Source organism: Sceloporus occidentalis, unplaced genomic scaffold (genome assembly GCF_023333645.1).
Source record: "Sceloporus occidentalis isolate IW3139 unplaced genomic scaffold, rSceOcc1.0.p SCAF_41, whole genome shotgun sequence".
Lineage (NCBI taxonomy): Eukaryota > Metazoa > Chordata > Lepidosauria > Squamata > Phrynosomatidae > Sceloporus > Sceloporus occidentalis.
In genome coordinates this window covers 146244-159410 of record NW_028317021.1, presented here as the reverse complement: position 1 = coordinate 159410, position 13167 = coordinate 146244, and the positions used below count along the sequence as shown (strand labels likewise).

At 42.3% G+C, this 13167-nt stretch overlaps 1 protein-coding gene across 1 annotated transcript in view; it reads right to left on the bottom strand.

Moving 5' to 3' along the window:
* Nucleotides 1–13167, bottom strand: part of LOC149289956 (adhesion G protein-coupled receptor D1-like) — a gene marked incomplete at its 5' end in the record, with an annotated part of 168721 nt that overhangs the window by 13557 nt on the left and 141997 nt on the right. The window lies entirely within an intron of this gene.

The following is a 13167-nucleotide window of genomic DNA, read 5'->3' as shown; positions in this document are numbered from 1 at the left end:
ATTCAGTAAATGGCTGCTGTTACATTACTAGGTAGGGGAGTTAGCAAAGTGATCTGTGCAAATTGCCACTGAGGCACATCGGGATGCTTTAGCTGGTGCCCTGTTATGCATTTTTTGCAATTCACTAACAGGGGTTCTTAGTCCATATTTCCTGATCTGCCTTACAACTGACCAGGAGCACCTCTGTCATCCATATACTGATGACACCATGCCCCAAAACTCTGGATGACCTCTCCCAGTAGTTTCATGTAAATGTTAAGTAACATGGGGGACAAAACAGAACCCTGTGGGACTACAGCAGTCAAGGAGTTGAACAGGAGTCCCACAAAACAATTTTCTGAGTCCACCTGTCCAGGAAAGACTGAAACCACTGCATAACAGTGCCCCCAAGCCCCTTTCCAGAAAAGCAGCACAGAAACATACAATGGTTGATGCTACTGAAAGCCACTGAGAGGCCCAGGAGGACCAACAGGGACACACTTCCCCTGTCCAGCTCCCTGCATAGGTCCATCCACCAAGGCAACCAAAGCTGTCTCTGTCCTATAGCCAGGTCTGAAGCCAGACTGAGATCAATCCATTTCATCCAGAAACCCCTTGGAGCTGGGAGGCCACCACTCACTCCAGAACCTTGCGCAAGAATGTTAGAGACTGGATGACAATTATTAAAAATGGTGCGATCCAGGGAGGTCTTTTGCAGTAACGGCTTCTCCACAATCTCCTTTAGGCAGGATGGAAATCTCCCTTGGGGCAGTGAGGCATTAACCACTCCCTTTATTCACTCGGTCAGTTCACTTCCAGCTGCTTTCAGAAGCCAGGAAGGACAAGGATTCAGTATGTATGTGGTGACCCTCACTACTCCAAGGATCTTGTTCTCATCCTCAGGCTACACAAACTGAATTTTATCCAATGATACAGGACAAACAGGCACCAAGATTACATACACTGTACATGTTTCTACTACAGCATCCAAGTCAGAGTGAATCCAATCAATTTTGTCTGCAAAGCGTCTTGCAAATTATTCACAGCAGGCTGTCAAGTGGTCTTTATTTCCTTCTTGTAGGCCAGAATGTAAAAAGCCCCTGACCATTTGGGATATTTCTGCTGGATGCAATGGTGGTAGAGAAGTATAATTTCTTCACTGCCACCATTGCCATAGCATAGGCCTTCCAATGAGTTCAAGCCCATGTTCGAACGGACTCTCTTAGAATCTTCCACCATTGTTGCTCTAGTCTCCATCCCACTTGTTTCATTACTGCCAGCTCCCTAGCGAACCAGGGGGCTCATTTGGATCCACTTCATAGGAGGGGACACTTAGGGACAATCATGTCCACTGCCCTGGTCATTTCCCTATTGCAAAGATCAACCAGGGCTTTGACAGGATCACCTGCCAAGGCAACATTTGAGGGCACCGTGTACTCTCCAGTCGAAATGCAAAAGGTCAACTGATGTTTGGGGGATAAACCATGTTGGCTTTTGATCAGCAACATGACAAGCCAAGGACGGCATAATCATGGTCACTGCTTATAGAAGGAAGTTAATCAATACTACATTCATAACACAGTAATTTTATGGAGGAGGGAGCCTTAGTGGGCCGTAAATCACAAAACCCTGTTTCCATACACATGGCACAATTTCTCATCAACCTTATGAAATAACAGACAGAATTGTTTCTCATTATTCTGATGCAAGCATTCTGTAACCTTGTTGACTGCCCAGTTGGTTTGATTTGTGTATTTCCATTGCAAACGAGAAAACTGTCCAGTCTCTGTGATATTGGAGAAAGGTTAAACAATGCTTGCACTAACAACTATGGACGTACAGTGGGCATTAAGAGGGAAGCAGACAGTTAAACTGTTCTGGGTATTCATCTCTTGCTTCAGCTGGTTTGTTCCTTATCAGTTATTACTCATATTCACAGGTATCACTTTATTTCTTCCAGACACCTTTATTCTCTTACTTATATAAATAGCTCAGTGGTAGCTTCCTGAGGAATATTTCTGTCTTTAAGTGGAGTTGCTGCATTTCCTTCTCTTTTCTGCAAACAGTCTTTGCTGTTTAATCAAAGCAACACACATGTACCTCTAATTAGGGATGTAAGTATTTAACTACAGTCGACCCTTGTTATACGCTGGGGTTTGGTTCCAAGATCCCCCGTGTATAACAAAATCCGTGTATGCTCAAGTCCCATTAAATATAATGACATAGCAAAATGGTGTCCCTTCTAAAAAATGGAAAATCAAGGTTTGATAATTGAAATTTATACTTTTTTTGAACATTTTCAAACCGTGTATGCTTGAATCCGTGTATAAAAAATCCGTGTATAAGAAGGGCCAACTGTAATTTTATTCCCAAGGAAAGATAAATAATTTCTATAGTTTTCTCCTTTATGTATAAAAAAATAAATATTTATGTATAGTTCTCACCTGGTAGTCACACATTCTGGAAAAGTATTCTGTGTGTGTCTTTTGTGTAAAAATTGTGGGGGTTTTGTGCAAAAAAATCATGGTCAGAATTCTGTATCAGCCACTTAGGAATTTATCACACGGGAGAGAAGTGCCCAAATCCCATGGATAAATGGGGTTTAAATCTGTGAATATCCTGCAAGAGCAAGATTGTTTTCAGGCGATGTCACGTCGAAAAATCCTGAAGTTAAAAAGTGGTGCAATTTTGCCGCTCTTTGCACGGGTTAATGTCGGGTTAATGCCAAAATGCTCTGACATGTCTGAAAACAATCCCACTCTTGTGGGATATTCATGGGATTTAAACCCCGTTTATCCACAAGAATTGGGCCCTTTGCCTCCTGTGTGATAAACTCCTTAGCTAAGTAAATAATGGGCAGGAGCAGATGGGCAAGGAAAAATGGCTTGATCCTGCTTCTTCCCAAAGTGGATTGAAACCCTGATGCCCGCACAACCTACTCCCAAGGCAGGCTGAATGTGCATGGCCTGACCACATGATGTAGCATCAAGCCACACCACTGGGTAATATTTTTTTTGTTGCTGCCCAAATTGTCGTATGAACACACCACCTGCGACCTCCAAGTACCTCCTATCTGCACCCAGATTGTTATTGTTGTTATTATTATTATTATTATTATTATTAAGATTTATTTATAAAGCACTGTAGGTTTACACAGCGCTGTATGTATGAGCAATTAAAATAAAATAAAATATAATAAAGACCTGCATACACTCTACAAGGACCAATGGAGATTAATACATATATTAAATTAGAAGCAATAAAATAAACAACACAGCCTAGGCTAACAATCATGTAAGGTTGGGAATGCTTCCCTAAACAGGATTGTCTTCAACTCAGCTTTGATGCTGTTTAAGGAAGTAATGGACTGTGCTTGTGCAGGAAGAAGGTTCCACAAATAGGGGCCAGCGAGTGAAAAATGGCGGATCTGAGCCAAAGAAGTGGAAATCCTTGGCTACCTAGGAAGAGTGTTGTTGTTTTTTTTTTTTGGGGGGGGCATAAAAACACATTTTTGAACGAATGTTCACACAAAAAACCCTAGTTTATTTCTGTGCAGAATAGTTGCCCCAGACACTCCAGGATCTGTAAATAGTGGGTGAAAACTACAGTATACAAAATTCTTACCCCTGTGTTATTCTTCTCAACTGACTGCTGATACAGACTGGCAAAAAGAGCTGGTTTCAGGGTGGCATGGGGATGCGGCGTCCGCATGCTACACACCACATGCTGCATGTCCCTACTCCGCTCCACCCACCCAACGAGATAGCAGGCAGCATTTTGGTGGCACAGCATTTAGATGCTGCATGCCAAAGAAATGCTACCGTAGCGGCAAAGGTGCCCTTTCCCCAGCGCAAAAAGAAACAGATTTCTGCCACTCCTTTTTGAGCTGGGGAAAGGCTGTATTGGAGCCATGGCGTACGGTTGTCACAGCTGTCTGTTTTCATCCTGAGTTTCCCAAGTGTTAAGAAACCCATTTTTCAGCAAGGAAATTATTAATGGCAAATATTCTTTCCCACTCCATCTCTAATATATAGCAGGTATGGCATGTAAAGGAGACAAAAGGAGAATAAAAAGTTCAACAACAAAACTAGTGAAATTTTTAGTGGGTGCCAGCATATGTTTAAGTGGAAATTGGGGTGCAGCTCAATGAAATGTATACACTTCAGTGTGTTCCTGCTGGTGAAAAACAAGGAAGTCTCATTAGAAGCAAAAAGAACATAGAAAGCTGCCACGTCTCATTGAATCATCTTCTCCAGTATGGTCAGTTGTGACTAGCATCAGCTCACCAAGATAATGCATGCTGAACATGAGTGCCACTACAGTTTCCCAAAATAATATGATTAAAGAATTTTACTAAGACAGCTGACATCTCTAAGCTAGTGGTATTTTTTTTAAATGCAAGGAGCACCTAAAGGCTGCACCTCTAAATATGCTTCCCCAGGATAAACCCCACCCAAACCCCAAGGAATTTTTAGAGAAGCGAAATAACCTCTCCTTCCATTGCTCTATCCAGAAAGAGGGAAGAGACTTTCAAGAGGCCATTTGCACACAGCACTACCAGGCCTAAAGCTTGGAAAATTACTTTGGAGATCATTGCACACCTTTTATCCCATGCAACCTGGGGTTATCCCATAGCTTTTCAAGGAAAATTCTATCCTTGAAAATCCGCAGGATAAGCCTGCGTTGCATATGGGCTGCATACTGGTGAATGTGATAAGACCTATCTTTGAAGTTAAATGCATGTGTATCCCATCAGGAAAACGATGGGATAAAGAGTGTGTAATAAGCTGCTTTGTCAGACTATATATTTTCCTGGTGTTAGAAGTGCAACAACACTCTGCACTGAAATAGGTAATGCTGCAGATTGGGCAGTAGCAATACGTTTCCATAGTTTGAATGACCTGCAGTGAGTTCCCTCTCTGTTTACCTATCCTGATCCCTTTGTGGCATCAACTGATATTCTTAGGGATGTTTCCTATCCAGGGATGTTTCCTTCTCCTATCCAGAACTCTCTCAGCTCTTCTCTAGAATGTAGCTAGAACAGAAACTAGCTACATTTTAGCTATCTGCATTCTAGTAAGAAGTGGGAACATCCCTAAGAGTAACTTCCCTGAGTAAGGGATGAAATAGACTGGCCGAAAAAGCCAGTTTCCAGCCGGTTTGGGGGTGTGACATGCAGACAATGTACCCCTTGAGACTCCCAGAAACCGGCATCAAGCCACTTGGCTGTTTACACTGGGACTGGACACTGCTGGAGTGCCTTAAAGCCAGCTTCTCATAGCAGCGGGGCGGAAAAGCCAGCTTTTTGCAGGCACAAACAGGAGCAGCTGTTTGCCACTCTTTTTTCAGCTGGCAAAAAGGTGCATTCGGCCTGTGGCATGTGGTTGCACCACCCTCAATCTGGCTTTCTAGAGGTCTGTCTTGCCCTCAACTTTCCTGCCTTAGTATGAAGTTTTTGTAAGAAAGATTTTAGTTTGTTCTGTAAGCCATTGCTGTCTTTCTTCCTTAAGTCGGGATCTCTAACACACAGGAGACACACAGGAGATTGTCAGATGGGAGATGGGACATCCTTGTCCCATTCTTTTTCTGTCCTTATAGTGCGATCATGAAAAGATTTTCATACGACGTCATGTCAGTGACCCATCATTAAACTGTGATTGACCACAATCAGACAGAAGACTTTCACATGACATCATACTTATCCTGTCATTGTGCCATCATTGAAGTGGAATTTTCCCATCTTTGCCCTTCATTTTGTATTAACGGAAGAATGTGTTAATGGCCCGGTCCAGACGGGCACAATAGGGCGCCCTCATCACGTGCGAGGGGCGGTGCTTCTAGATGCCCCTTGCCCCTCGCATGTGATGAGGGTGTCAAAATGGCGGCGGCCTGTACAGATGGGCACCACCATCATTATGTGACGGACGTCTAGCATCTGCATGGCGCAGCGCCTTTGTGAAGTCGCGAGTGCGCCATTGGCACACTACGGTATCATAATGGCACCGCAAGAAGAACCCGCTTTTTGTGGGTTCTTTTTGGTCCGTGGGGAAGTCCCGTGTTTTGGAGGCTGTGGCTTCCCTGCGGACCAAAGCTGGGAGCCGGGAGACCATCCTTTTTGGACGGTCTGTCCCACGCCAATGTGATTCCGCTTCACTGACAGTTTAATGACAGGATCAGCACAAATGTGTGAATATCTTTTTCATGATCACTGTCATGGACAGGATAAGGACAGGCTTTGCTCCCATTCCCTGTCTGATAATCTCCACAGAGGTAATGCCTGGCACCATGGTTAAGGATCATAGGAGCTGTAGTTCAACAAAGTCACTTATGAACTAGGTTTGATGTCTCAATAACTGCAGGCTGCAAAACCTGAACTGCTAAGGCTGCTTGCATTATATGATAGGAAATGAACAAAAGGAGTATTTTTTCCTTTTAAATTAAATAACAGAGATCTAAGGCAGTTTAGTCCTCACAGGAACCCCTTGGCAAACAAATTATTATGTGCCAGATTCAAAGGAGCTGCTAGAATGCCACATGAGGTTTTCCTTTTCAGCTGAACAGAGAAATGTGTATCACAGGAGGCTGTCCAGATATGATTATATGAATAGATCAAAAAATCTATTGTCCTTGACTCAAAGATTGCTCTCCAAATAAAATTCCCTCTTCACAAAGCATTTCTCCAGCAAGCAATAGGAAGAATTCACTGAGCAATAAGGATGGCTGTTTACCTTAGACAAAACACAAGACAAAAAACACAAGAAAGTGAAATGAGCTTGATCAGAAATGTAGCAGTTAGAAGACCAATCCCCCCCCCACCAATTTATTGTATTTATTTCATTGATACGCTGCCTTTCTCCCAGAGTATGATGCAAGGTGGCTCATGAAAAGAATCAGCTAAAACAATAACATCTGAAATGCAATTAAAATCATCTGATTAAAACAATAAATTAGAAACAGTATAAAATCATTAAAAAGCATACAGAAGTTAAAAATAAAGGACACACATAAGAAGCTTCCCTACATGTAATTACACATTAAAAGCCCACTTGAACTTGTCCTTGCCTGCCAGTGGAAGAAGAGCAGGGAGGGGGGCACAGCCTCCTGTGGAACAGAATTCCAGAGGGTGGCAGAAGCCATCGAGGAGGCTCTCTCTTGTATTCTTACCAAGTGAGCCTGTGATGGTGGAGAGACCAAGAGAAAGCCCTTCCCTGTAGATCTAAAGACTCTAGCAGGTTCATATAGGGAGACATGGGGACGGAATAGACAGGCCAAAATAAAGCTGCTTCAGGTCACTTTGGAGGTATGCTGTTTAAATGATGCATGTGTCGTAAGAGGCTGGAAGCCACACCAAGGCCACGTTCCAGTCCTAAGGACTGGAGTGCAGTTTTGGTGCAGCTTCTGGCATCTTAAGATTTGTGTGTCATTTAAACAGCATACCTCCAAAGTGATCTGAAGAAGCTTTATTTTGGACTGTCTGTTCAGGCCCATGGTCTTTCAGATATCTGGACCTAAGCTGTGCAGGGTTTTATATGTCTTGACCAGCACTTTGACTTTGGCTTTGAAATGAACCGGCTGTCAGTGAAGCTGTTTTAAACAAGGGAGTTAAATGTTTTGGTGTAGAAGGCAAGCTGTGTTTGAGGGATCATCCTTTATTGTTCGCTATCATTTTACAGAGGCTTTTGGGGGAGATTTGGCTGGTTTTGGTCCTGTGCTCTTCCTGAGTACATGGTCTGAGGGGGCAGGTCTTCTACTGAGCCACTGACCTAATTGGATGAGGAGCTGCCAGCAACTAGCTCTATATATACCTGCTGCCTTATAAGGAGCCCTGGTGGTGCAGTGGTTAAATGCCTGTACTGCAGCCACTCGCTCACAAACCATAAGGTTGCAAGGTCAATACCAGTGAAGGGCTCAAGCTCGACTCAGGCTTGCATCCTTCCGAGGAGGTCGCTAAAATGAATACCCAGAAAGTTGGGGGCAATTACTGTAGCTTACACTTTGTAAACCTCTTAGGGGGTGCTTAAGAGCACTGATAAGCAGTATAGAAATGTACTTGCTATTGTTGTTGCATGGGAATGGGTGGAAGGAAGGAGATAGACACCGTATGTTACCAAAGCCTCAAGGTTGTTCTCTTGGGAAAGGAATGAGAAGGAGGGCTACATATACCATGGCCTGGAAAAGGGGTATCCTTAGGGCTGCATGCTCTTGGACACCCCAACAGATGCAGCCATGGGAGAAAGAAGCTCCACGCCAATCTAGTTGCAGCGGGAACAAAGTGCATGCCCAAAAGGAGCTCCATTTAGGGGAGTAAAAAATATACATGGATAGTCTTTATAGGCATTCACAAACAGAAAGACTTTAAATGGCATAAACCTTTATTTCTCACTCATTTTGTTTAAATCTTTGTAGATAGGGCACTGCAAGTGCCCTCCAGCGGCACAGTGATGTCATGCACGTGCCAGTCCTTGTGGAGGTGGTGCATGTGTGATGCCATTGTCATGCGCTGTGTATGGATGGCACGCCTTCACAATGGCGTCGTCCATAAGAACAAGGGCTAGGAAGCGTGCGGTTGCTCCCCAGCCCTAGTTTTGGTCTTCCGTGCCATCTATATCGGGCAATAATTATATCAAATTTCAGAAATGTTATGCTTACACAATAGTGTTACACAATAGTGCTTTGCTAGTGATCCCAATCCATTAACATTAACAAAATTATATTTAAACTATCCATCAGTTTTGATCTGATTTAAAGATTTAAACAAAATGAGTGAGAAATAAAGGTTTATGCCATTTAAAGTCTTTCTGTTTGTGAATGCCTATAAAGACTATCCATATATATTTTTTTACTCCCCTTCCTCCCCCTCCCTTTCCATCATTCATTGTTCCACATTTGGTATTGAAGTCAGCATGACTCCAGTTTTCTGTAGTGTCACTTTGCGCTCCAATGACAAGACCAGAGTACTTCATTCCTGAAGCTGACTCTCTCCTCCTTCCCATCCACAGCTTAGAATGTGCATGCTCCTGTATAGATATGGTTGGACATTTTTGTCCAGTGGAGAAATTTGTATCCATTCAAAGGTTATAGAACATGTGTTGTGATTGTGCATTCAGATACACATGTGCATGGATGTCCATGGGAACACATGGGATGTGCATGCACAATGAATCTTATTACACATTTGAGTGTGTGTTCAGTTGCAAAACTATGCCATCCAATACAAAGGTTATAGAACCCATAGCCCATCACTTGATAACTTTCCCTTTTAAAGAGAGGCACCAGAAACCAAGCATGGGACTTTTCACATGTTTTACATACTTTCCAAAGACCCTCCAAGTTTTCTCCAGTACATAGGTTAAAAACTACAACTTTGACCTGATGGAGGTTTTTTGTTTGCTTATTTGGTTTTGCTTTTTAGAGTGTTTTAAGCTTTATGCTTATTATTTCAAACCCAAGCTTTCTATCTCTCTTGCTTTAATCTGCCTTCATGTGCATGGCAAGGAATTACCAATTCAACTTTCTTTGCAGAACAGTACAGCTTGCTGTGAAAGTCGATACATTGAAATATGGTGCTGGGCTTGCAATCTTGGCCTTATTTATAATCTATGGAGTCAGTGTCAGTTTTATGGAGTAGAAGAAAGTTAATATTAAAGTTATGTCATTGTGCAAACACCTCTTTGAGCAGGTAGTTGCATTGCTCCATTGGCAGCACTGTAAATCAACAAGGGAGTCCAACAGAATGGTAAGTAATATAGATCTTTATTTGCATATTTTGCCCCTGCTACTCTCCTCTAAATAAAAATGAAAATATATAGGGTAATTAAAAGGAATGAAAAGTCTGCATTTGTGGAATCAACATTCTTTAGATGTTGCAATGTGATTTTTAATGTCTCCAATGAATTTGCTATATTTCAGTTTTTTATGCCTTTCTTTTTCTCTTTGCTTTTTTGTAAAAAACCCAAAAACCCACAGATGTTCAAAATGAAAAGGGATGCCAGTCTGTATTTGTTTTGCATTTTTCTGTTGTGCAGAAGGCAAATAAGAACATCACTTCTGCTTAAACAAATAGCAACATACAGTTTTGGCCAATTACGTGTTGTTGTTTTTAAAGTTCTGTTGACAATAGTTTTTTTCTATCAATCAGTGAAACTTATCAAAGTTTAACTTTGGCTGTATCATATCCACAATCTTCATCACAATCGCACAGTGAAAATTTCACGATGTAGTTTTCAAAACAGCACAAACCTGTCAATTCCAAGCTGAATATTCATGAGGTTTGCTTTGGGCTGAAGAGTTCTGGAGAGGGGATCGCAACAATCACTGGGCCATTTTATATCAAATCAGCCCTAAAACAGTTCAATATTTAGAGCAACATGATGTTCAGACTCTCTCAAAAATGTCTCAAACCAACTTTCCATTATTGTTTTTTTCTGCATTTTTAAAATTGCTCCTTACAATCCAAGAAAGAGGCGACATGTTCAGAAGCTCTGCGCCACACTTCTTATAGCATAAATTCCAGACCTATCACTTTCTAGGGTCTAAGAGCAAATTCAAGAGACGTTTTTTTTCAGTAAGGATATAATTTGCCACTAATTTTGTTCTCGAAAGAAGAAAACATAGTCTTCCACAATTACTTATAAGCAATTAGAATAAAAAATGAACAAGGAATGATAATGCAATAGAACACATTGCTGAAGGATGGGAAATTGTCAGTTGGGAATGTGGTGGGTCCAGACATAGTGGATCCACAATGCTAAAACCTCCTCCCACTCTGAGTCCCAAAGCCAGTTGCTAGCTGGAGGAAGCATGCTTTTCTGATGGAGCAGGATTGTTAGTGATTGTGCCTAAGCAACAGACAAAAGAACAAGGCAGAAGTACAGGCCATGATCAAATCCACGACCAATAGTAGCTGTTGGCTTCAATGTCAGATACTAACTTCTATTTCACATACTACTGTATATACTCAACTATAAGTTGAGAAAATTTATACTCTAAAATTGACCCTAAAATTTGGGGTAGACTTATATAAGGGTCAGTAGACCAGTAGTGCTTAGAAGGGTCCTAAAGCAAGCAGGCTTGATGTCCCAATCTCCATTGAACACCAATTCCTTCCCCCTCCAGCCCGATTTGCAAGCCTTTGCTTCCTATCGGGAAAACTCCCCAGTTAAAAACACTTGTTTTTCTCTCTGCTCCTTTTTGCAAGCCTTTGCTTCCTATCGGAAAACCTTCATTTAAATCCACTTGCTTCTCTTTCTGGTCCATTTCGCAAGACCTGGCTTGCAAACAAGCTAGTGAAATGTGAGCTAGACAAAGTAACTGTCACATGGATTTTAATTGGTTGACTGGCCGAAACCAAAGGGTGCTCAATAATGGATAGAAGTGACCAGTGGGGTCTCACAGGGTTCTGTCCTGGGTCCAGTGCTATACATGAAGTCGACTTGTACACAAGTATATACCGTCATCTATATAGTATGTGATCAATGGATGCAAGCTACAGGAAAAGAGATTCCACCTCAACATTAGAAGGAACATCCTAACAGTAAGGGCTGTTCAACAGTGGAACACACTCCTTCCTCGGAGAGTGGTGGAATCTCCCTCCTTGGAGGTCTTTAAACAGAGGCTGGATAGCCATCTGTCAGGGATGCTTTGACTGAGAGTTCCTGCATTGCAGGGGGTTGGATTGTGGACTCTTCCAACTCTACAATTCAATGATTCTATGATCTGCTAAACTATTACCAAAAGTGTGCACATATCTTTCATTTTCCCATTGTAACCGGGTGGCGGGAGTGGACTCAGGTTGTCATGGGTCAGATGCGAGGGAAGAGAGGGGAAAGGAGTGAGGAGGAAGGATGAAGATGGAAAGAAATACAAGAACAAGGCGTGGGAGAATCAGAAGAAGACATTGAGGAAGAGCCAGATATGGTACAGTGAGAAGAAGATGGAGTAGAGGACCCAGGGGAGTGGGAGGAGGAGGAGGCAGTTCTACAGGTCAAGAAAATAAGAGGAGAGGGCCAGGCATGATCAAGGAGGAGGAGCTGTGGGTGTGCTGGCAAGTATGGAGTGAAGGGGCCGGTAGAGTGAGAGAGAGTGGGAGAATGGATGTATGGGGGAGAGGGTTGGACCGCAGCCCTGCAACACAGATGAGGTCACCCTCGGACCAGGAAGTGAGCACCTCTGCACTTTGTATCCATGAACCATCCACTTGCTGTAATGGCCAATTAAATATAGAGAAACAAAAGTCTGGGTTAGGCTGAAAGGTATTACATGGAGAGGGCCTGTCTAGATCTAAATCATTGCCTACTTGGTTAAAATTCACCCCTAAATTCTCACATTCAGCTTCCCATACATTCTTCTCTCTATCTGTCTCTGCCCCATCTATTTCCACTTCTTGATCCTCTTGCCATTCATCTGTTACAATCTAGTCGGCGTCAGAAAGGGTAAAATGGGAAATTTCCAGCATTTCATTCGGCAGTTTTCCAAGGTCTCCCCTAGCTGATCTGCTTGATAAAGTCATTCCCTGTCTATCCCAGTCCATCAAGAGTTCAAATCCTGCTTATTGTTGATGGCGATATTAGCCTGCAGATCAGTGGAAGCCAAGTTGTTATCATAATCTTGATTAGATTGATTAAATTGCACTGGAGGAGGAGCCAGGGCTGTATTTTTAATTGTAAGCCTCCTCAATCCTGATAGAGCGGCGGAGTAAAAATATAGTTTTATTATTATTATTATTATTATTATTTTATTTATTGTCAATATCCCCATCTGAGTTAGTCCCATTAACCCCTGGATGTTAGCCTTTAGGTGGGAGATTTCCTTCTTTAGTTAATCCAGGCTCTGGAAAATTCTCTGGTTGGTTTGAACTGCAAGAAAACATTGGTCCTGAAGACATTCAAACAGCTGGTAAAAGATTACTCACTCTGCCTTTTCTGTGTCCTTACCTGGAGGCTGAGCCTGTTGTGTTGGGCTTGGAGTCGGTTTACATGGAAGAGTATTATGGGTAGATTACATTAAATAAGAATTTTCACATATACATTCAGGATCTAGACACCAGTTGCCCAGCAGTTCTTGATCATCTAAGTCTATTGAAACTTCTAGCTGATCTTTGATAGCCTTACTGTTCACTAAGGAGACAAATATCCATGTTTCTGGTGTATTTGCAGTGGATGTAGATTTGACCTTTCTTGAATCTCCTCC